Genomic DNA, 9,206 nt, shown 5'->3' on the forward strand with positions numbered 1-9,206 from the left:
CGCATTATTGGCAGTATTTACTTCCCAGCACAGAATTTGCTTGTAAGATTTGTGAATATGAATATTCCTGGATAAAATATGTAAATATAGTGGCTGTCACAAAGATTAGCTTTATGTAGCCATGAAGTATGCAAGAACCATGACCCATAAGCCAACAGCAATCTTGAGGCGAGTACTCTGCTGACCAGAAGAGCAAACCAGGCTATTGGACAATACCAATGTGGCCTACAAAATGCAATGTGGGGACTGCAGCAAATATTACATTGGCCAAACTGGGAGAAACTATCCGCAAGGATCCGGGAACATCAACTGGTTGTCAAGCGGCATGACGAACTCACCCTTATCTCTACCCATGAAGATCAAAAAGGACACAAATTCGGCTGGGCATCAGTGAAAGTCATGGTGCAAGCAAACAAGCGGCGTGCAAGAGAACCCCTGGAAGTGTGGTTTTCCATGAACAATTCTGTAAACAGACATGTAGATTTCGATCCTATTTCAGAGCTGATGCAGGCAAAATTCCAGACCACAAAACACAGAGTTTGTCATGCAACCAATCAGTGATGAGACTTCCTCCCTCCATCACAAATGAGTTTCCGTAATGATGGGATCTCAGCGGATTGATAAGTATATAAAGTTGAAGCATTTGTGGGACACACTACAATTATGAATGTACTGATGATGTCTCCTCATATGGTGACAAAGTGTCTGAGGGGAGGCAGAGGGACTGTAACAGGGTTGCCTCGCATCAGTGGACTGGGCTGTGTTTAAGAACTCATGTGAGGACCTGAATGACTACACCAGAGTTGTTACAGACTTTATTAATACGCTGTGGACGAGTGTGTCCCCACAAAATAGTTCAGGGTTTTCCCCATTCAGAAGCCCTGGATGAACAATGAAATCTGGAATCTGCTGAGAGTCTGATCAGAGGCATTCAAGTCTGGAGATCAAGAATGCTACGAGAGGTGCAGGCACGCTCCCTGGAAAGCTACCTCTCTGGCAAAGTGGAGATTCTGGACAAGACTGGAATTAATGAGGGATGCTCGACAGCTGTGGCAAGGTTTGAATGCCACAACCTCCTATAAAGTTATATCTTGTGACATAGAGGGCAGCAAAGTTTTGCTTCCATAATGAGCTCAATGCCTTCTGTGCTTGCTTTGATTAGAATAGAATCGGGTTTATTATCACTGGCATGTGTTGCGAAATTTGTTCACTTAGCAGCAGCAGTTCAATGCAATACATAATACAGAAGAAAAAAGAAAGAAAAATAATAAATAAATAAGTAAATTACTATATATATATTGAATAGATTAAAAATTGTGCAAAAACAGAAATAATATATATCACAAAAGTGAACTGGGAGAACCAAACCTTCATGCACCCCCAATATCTCCCGATGATCCTCAGTATCTGAAGATGACGTGCGGGCTTTTTTCAAAAGAGTAAATCCAAGGAAAGCATCCAGTCTGAACGGAGTACCTGGCCGAGAACTGAAGATCTGTGCTGACCAACTGGCTGATGTATTCACAGATGTCTTCAACTTCTCACTCCGGCAATGTGTGGTACCCACCTGCTTCCAGCAGGCTTCAATAATACTGGTGCACAAGAAGATTGTGTTAACCTGTCTAAATGACTATCACCCAGTTACACTTACATTCACAGTAACAGAATGTTTTTGAGCATCAGTTCCTTTCTGACTGCTGACTTGGATCCACTCCAATTCACCTACCGAGGTGGCAGGTCTACAGCAGATGCTATCTTTTTTGGTTCTTCACACAGCCCTGGAACACCTGGATAGCAAATATGCATATGTCAGGATTATTGATTACAGCTTGGCATTTAACATTGTCATCCCCTCTAAGCTAATCAGTGAATTCCAAGACCTGGGCATCAATACCCCATTGTGCAATTGGATCCTGGATTTCCTCGCTCATAGACACCAATCAGTTTAGATTGGCAAAAACATCTCCTCCACAATCTCCATTACAGGAGCACTACAGGAATGTGTACTTAGCCCCCTGCTCTACTCACTTTACACTTGTGCCTGTGTGGACAAATACAGCTCCTACACCATATACAAGTTTGCTAGTGACACCACTGTTGTCGGCTGTATCAAGGTGCTGATGAATCAGCAGACAGGAGAGAGATTGGAAATTTGGCTGAGTGGTGTAATAACAGCAGCCTCTCACTCAATGTCAATAAGACCGAGGAACAGATTGTAGACTTCAGGAGAGGGAAGCCAGAGGCCCATGAGCCAGTAATCATCAGAGGATCAGAGGTGGAGAGGGTCAGTAACTTTAAATTCTTGTGTGTCAGTTCCTCAGAGCACCCGTCATTGACCCATTCTATAAATATAATTGTGAAGAAAGCAAGACAGCACTTCTACTTCCTCAGGAGTCTGCGGAGATTCAACTCATCATCAAAAACCTTGGCAAACTTCTATAGATGTGTGGTGGAAAGTGTGCTGACTGGTTGCATTATGGCCTGGTATGGGAACACCAAAGCTGCTGAGTGGAAAATCCAGCAAAAGGTAGTGGATTTGGCCCAGTACATCATGGGTAAAACTCTCCCAACCATTGAGCACTTCTACATGAAACGTTGCCATAGAAAAGCAGCATTCATTGTCAAAAATCCTCACCACCCAGGCCATTACCTCTTCTTGCTGCTACCATCAGGTAGAAGGTACAGGTGCCTCATGACTCACACTACCAGATTTTAGAACAGTTACTACCCCCTCAACTATCAGGCACTTGAACAAAAGTGGATAACCACACTTATTTAAAGACTCTTATCTCATTATTTCATGCTCGTTATTTATTATCTGCATTTGCACAGTTTGTTTACGGTTTACAGATCCTGTTTACAGTTACTGTACTATAGATTTGCTAAGTATTGCTAAGTATTTTCACAGAGAAAAAAATAATCCCAGGGTTGTATGTAATAACGTGCATGTACTCTGAAAATAAATTTTACTTTGAACTTTGAACTTTAAATTGTCAAGATTGGAGAACAACTCACCCCAACTATCAACCACCCGAGCTACACACCTTTTGAATTATTGGTAAGTTAGTTTATTATTGTCAAATGTATTGAGTTACAGTGAAAAACTTTGTTTTGCATGTCATCCATTGCAGATTATTTCATCGCAATTATACAATGAGACAGTATAGGGACAAACAATAACAGATGACAGCATAAAATGTTACATTTAAGGAGAAAATGCAGTGCAAACAGGCAATAAAATGGAACACCAAGAGCGCAAAGGTCCATAAAAGGAGACGAGGAGGATGGGTCTGCAAGAGGGAACCTAATTCTTCACTTACGTCTACTTTTCTTTATGGTCTTATTGCCATTCTTCTTCCACCTAATCACTTTGTATTTATTAAAGTTAAATGAAAGAGAAATAACCTTAAATTTTTCTTTCAGTTAATTGTTCCAATTGAAGTTAGAACATAATACTTAAATAGCAACTTTAACTAAGTTATTATTGATTTATTATTGGTTACCAATAGACTTTGTCTTACAGATAATGATAATATTATTGTTTTTCAGATTGCATTTTAATTGTTTGAGCTTCATTAAAATAGTTTTAACTTAATATATAGTATTCATATTTCCATCTTTCAATGTATTTTGACTTTACATTAAAATTCTTCATGTTATTAAAATTTACAACAAAGTTACTCTTCAGTTATTGCTTAAGAAGTCATGAACTCTATGCTGCCAAATCCTGGAAAACCACTTCAAAGTACTATTCAAACTTGCAATCAATCACAGTACTGAGAGTTCTTGAAGATGGCATGTAAGCTTATAGGTCAGTGCCTTTATGGCTTGAATTTTGGATGGACATACTCTTTTATTTTTATTTAGTGTCCTTTAAAATTAATTTATTATATATAGTCAGTTTATGGTGTGATGTTGCCATGTTTCCTTGCAGTCTCTGCAAATATGGAGAAGTCTTCAGAAACAAGGTACATTGGATGCGTTGTTTACTTGTTTTGCTTCCCCTTAGTAACATTATATCAACAACTGTTTTCTATTATAATTAGAAGCTTAATCTTTAATGTGATGGGTTAGCTATGTGGTTTAAATTATTTCTCTTAGGGGAAGAACTTACTGCCTGTTACGCCATTGGCATTTAAGGCAGTGATGAAAGTCCTCTATTTCTGGTGGTGTTTAGGACTTCCTTCATCATGTCAGTAGCTTCATTTCAGTTTTCACTACTGTCAGTCATTCAAGTCCTGGGTGGAGACTCAGGAATACTGTCACACTCAGATGTAGAGGGATTCTTCTTTGTTGTTTCCATAACCATAAGACCATAAGACGTAGGATCAGAATTAGGCCATCTGGCCCATTGAGTCTGCTCCACCATTCAATCATGGCTGATCCTTTTTCTATCTCCTCTTCAACCCCAGTTCCCAGCCTTCAAAATGTTCTCCCACTGAGAGATCTGACACCTGACCAGGTTCATTTCCCAATACCAGATCAAGTACAGCCTCTCCACTGGTTGGCTTATCAATATTTTGCATCAGAAAACCTTCTTGAACATACCTAACAAACCCCATCAAAACCCCTTGCTCTAAGGAGATGCCAGTCAATATTAGGAAAGTTAAAATCACCCATCACAACAACCCTATTATTATTGCAGCGTTCCGGAATCTACCTCCCTATCTGCTCCTCAATGTCTCTGTTAGTATTAGGGGTTCTATGAAAACATCCAGTAGAGTTACTGACCCCTTCCTGTTTCTGACTTCTATCCACAATGACTCAGTAGACAATCCCTCCATGACTTCCTCCTTTTCTGCATCTGTGATACTATCCTTGATTAACAGTGCCACTCTGCCACCTCTCCTCCCCCCGCCCCAGTCCTTTTTGAAACATCTAAAGCTCAGCACACTCAGGAACTATTCCTGCCCCGAGTCGTCCAAGCCTCTGTAATGGCCACAACATAGTACTTCCATGTATAGATCCATGCTCTAAGTTCATCCACTTTGCTCACGATACTCCTTGCATTAAAATAGACACATCTCAAACAATCTGGCCGAGTGCTTCTTTGCTCTATCATCTGTCTATCCTTCCTCATAAACTCCCTACAAGATGTCATTACTTGTGTGCTAACCATCCCATTCTCTGCCTCTTCACTTCAGTTCCCATTGTAAAGAAGACTTTTGGCACATTGACCTTCATAAATAAAAGTTCTGAGAACAGGAGTTGGGATGCTATGCTGAAATTGTATATAATGTTGGTGATGCCTAATTTGCAGCCTGGTGTCCAATTTTGGTCACCTATCTACAGGAAAGGTGTAAATATGATTGAAAAGCTGCAGAGAAAATTTACAAGGACGTTGCAGGGATTTGAGGACCTGAGTTACATGGAGAAGTTGAATAGGTTAGGACTTTATTTCGTAGAGTGCTGGAGAATGAGGGGAGATTTGATAGAAGTATACAAGATTATGAGGGGTATTGATAAAGTAAATGCAAACAGGCTTTTTCCACTGTGGTTGGGTAAAACCAGAACTAGAGGTCATGGGTTAAGGGTGAAAGGTGAAATGTTTAAGGGGAACATGAGGGGAGTTTCTTTACTGAGAGTGTAGAGCGAGTGTGGAATGAGTTGCCAGCATAAGTGGTGGATGTGCAAGCATTTAAGAAAAATTTGAATAGATATGTGGATAGGAGGGGGTATGTAGGTCTACAGTCTTCGTGCTGGTCGATGGGATGAGGCAGATTAATAGTTCACCATGGGTTAGATGGGCTGAAGGGTCTGTTTCTGTTGTGACAAGAATACACATAGATTAAGATGTAGCTGTCCTGTGCTGGCACCAGTGGGATCAGCAGTTGGTCTGCCACCTGTCTTCAGGAGAGAGAGAGATAAGGAAAACAATGGAGCAGCATTTGCAGATGTTAATGAAGGGGAAGGAGAGCTGTCAAGATCGGCTCCCCCTTTGAACCCCGAACTGTTTGAAGTGATGGACAGGCGATACCCCAGCAGGGGGATAAAAAGGGACAGGTTCGCTAAGGCAAGACACACACGACACCCCGAGGTAACGAGACCCTGGAAGCGGTGCGCCTCTCACAAGTCAGTGGGAAGTTTTGGACGGCTAGTCGCGGGACAAGCCATAGACGCTCAGGGTGGAAAGGCACGATCGGTGGGAACCTGGTGCATGTCCACCCTTGCCTGGGTGCCGGGTTCACCGCAGGGAAACGATCGCATCTGGAAACGGAGGGGTCACGGTCGGTGACCTCAGATGACATCACAAAGGACTCGCCCGAAAGCTGACTGCAAAGGTCTGTGTGGAAGCCTTGAATATTCATTCGTTTTTGCTCTCTCTCTCCTTCCCCCACACTGTCCATCTCCCACAGCAGCGATTACTGCGAACTGAACTGAACTAAATTGAACTGAACTTTGCGTCACTTTGAAACTGGTCATTTACCACTAGACAACGATAGAGCTTGATTGATCCTGTTATCTTAATTCTGTGTACATGTATGTTTATCATTGCTGAACTGTTGCATTCATTATCCTTTTGATTAGAGTACTGTGTTGCTTGTTTCTTTAATAAAACTTTCTTAGTTCTAGTAATCCAGACTCCAACTGAGTCATCCATTTCTGCTGGTTTGGCAGCCCAGTTACGGGGTACGTAACACTGTGCTGTTGTGTTCTATGACTCTGTGACTCTAAATTCAAATGCAAATACAATGTAAATTAGAAGCACAAACTTTTGGAAATACTCAGGAAGTCATGCAGCATCAAAAGACAATGAAATAGAATTGATGGCAAATTGATAACCCAAAATTCTGCACCAATATACACACGGTGCCAAACTCATTCACTTGAGTAGAGGGGAATAGTTACTTGGACATAGGTAATTTTTAATTAACTAACATTCTTTGAACAGACTGAGTTTAAAATATTCTTTATTTAAATCAGTGGGTCTCAACCTTTTTCTGCTCATCGCCCTTTTGTGAGTTTCATTTACCTCAGTGTCCTCCACTTTCCGTAGTCTCGGTTAGCTACTAAAATTTATTTTGGTCAACTGTACTAATTATTCTAGTATACAGATAATATTTATGTTTTAACAGGTTATACTGTTGGTATTATATGGCAATATGCAAACGTTTGTAATATTACAGGTGTATATGAAAAATAAAACTATTGTAAAGCTCTGAATAGGATACTTTATTTATAATATTCCTCCAACCAACAATGAAAAAAGCATTTTGTATTGTTATTTTGGGTATTTACTGAGATCCTTGTGACTGAAGCAAACTAGCCAGTTTTTGAATATCTGTTTCAAACTTGGTTAAAGGTAACAGAAGATCACTTCTTTTCACAATATCAAGACAGTTACAAGCTTTTGATAGCAGTTAAACAGCTTGACTAAAACTACATTCAACTAAATGAGAGGTGGGATATCCAATTTACAACAACGTTGCTTTCTCCCAGAGCTGTGGAAACTTATTTTCAATATCAAAAATTATTCAGAAGTTTTGCTTGCTGAGTTTGAACTTTGCTTGAGCTGTTATATCACTCCACACCCCAATAAGACATTCTTGCAATGTGATATCAACATCATTCAGACTTACCTCAAATGGATCCACAATATGCATCTCCAGCAGGTCTCTGAACTGAAAGTCCATATCACTCTGCAGTTGTTTCAAATGATCAAGACATACAATCAGATCATCATCTTGCAAATGATTGGCATCTTAATTCCATTTTAAGATTGGCCATTTGAAGGAAATTGCATAAACTTGCAGCGTCCAATATTGCTGCTGAAAATTTTGTGTTTTCCAAGGAAAGCTGTAATAGATCTTTGCATGATATGATATTGCAGTTTTTTCCTTGTAACTGTTTGCTTAATAAATTCAGTTTTTCAAATATATCTGACGGGTAAAATATGTCAGACTTAGCAGCAACAATTTGTTCCCCAACCTGCTAATCTGATATAAAAAAACAAAATTTTTTTAAAAATCTGTATTCGTATGTATACATGTGTGTGACTTTATGTATACTCGTACGGCCAGATTTGGGAACAGCTTCTTTCCAACTGTGATAAGACTGCTGAACGGACCCTGACCCAGATCTGGGCCGTACCCTCCAAATATCTGGACCTGCATCTCGGTTTTTTTGCACTACCTTACTTTTCATTTTTCTATTTTCTATTTATGATTTATAATTTAAATTTTTAATGTTTACTATCAATTTGTAATCCAGGGAGCGGGAAGCGCAGAATCAAATATCGCTGTGATGATTTATGTTCTAGTATCAATTGTTTGGCGACAATAAAGTATAAAGTATTGTGTGAGTAGCCTCTATAGAAAATTAGTAAACTTTGAAGAATTTTAATAAGTATAATCTCACTTGAAAAAGTATCAGTATTGAATATTACATGTAAAATAAATATAGGTTTAGGCAGTATTTTAAAAATAATTAAATTTTTAGGCAAATATATTTTTAAAAATGGTATAATATGCAAATACAAATTCTATCTGGCAATACAGGGTGTGTACTCACCAATAAAATAGAATTGAATTTCCTTTCAGTGTGATAAGTATCAGGGATTTAATGGAAGCTGTAGTGGTAGATAGTTGATAAGTCAGGGCATGAAGAGATATGGAGAGAAAGCAGGAGAGTGGGACTGAGAGGGAAACTGGATCAGCCATGATGAAATGTCGGAGTAGACTTGATAGGCCAAATAGACTAATTCTGCTCCAAATCTTATGGTTTTATGGATTGATGGTGATGCAGTGGTACGTACTTGCCTCTCTGCAGTTCTGCCATTTCTGGAGTAACTGTCGTCTTCGTAACAGGTTTTATAACGTACAAGGGTCAGCGGAAAGCAAACAGAACTAGCCTCCTGTTGCATACTCACTGATTGGCCTTGCTACGGACAGTCCCACCCAGTCTGCAGCTGTGATTTGGGGGTCAAGTGGAGTGGGTCTGCATGCTGTGAACAGTGATTATGTGTGGTCGAGCAGGAACAGAGATAACGATTGAAGTTTTGCACCCAAATTCCCCACCTACACAGACACACACACACACAGAACAGTTTTGCTGCCTCATTTGCATCATCTAGCATATTTTTCCATTCATTTCATTCAGGGTTACAATTAAGCTACATATATTCAGTTCTTTTATATTTATATACTTCAGTCATTTTTCATTGAAACAGTAAATTTATCATGGCCCATTCAGAAACTCCTGTGACC

The sequence above is a fragment of the Mobula hypostoma genome, chromosome 9, assembly GCF_963921235.1.
Source record: "Mobula hypostoma chromosome 9, sMobHyp1.1, whole genome shotgun sequence".
NCBI classification, from domain to species: Eukaryota; Metazoa; Chordata; class Chondrichthyes; order Myliobatiformes; family Myliobatidae; genus Mobula; species Mobula hypostoma.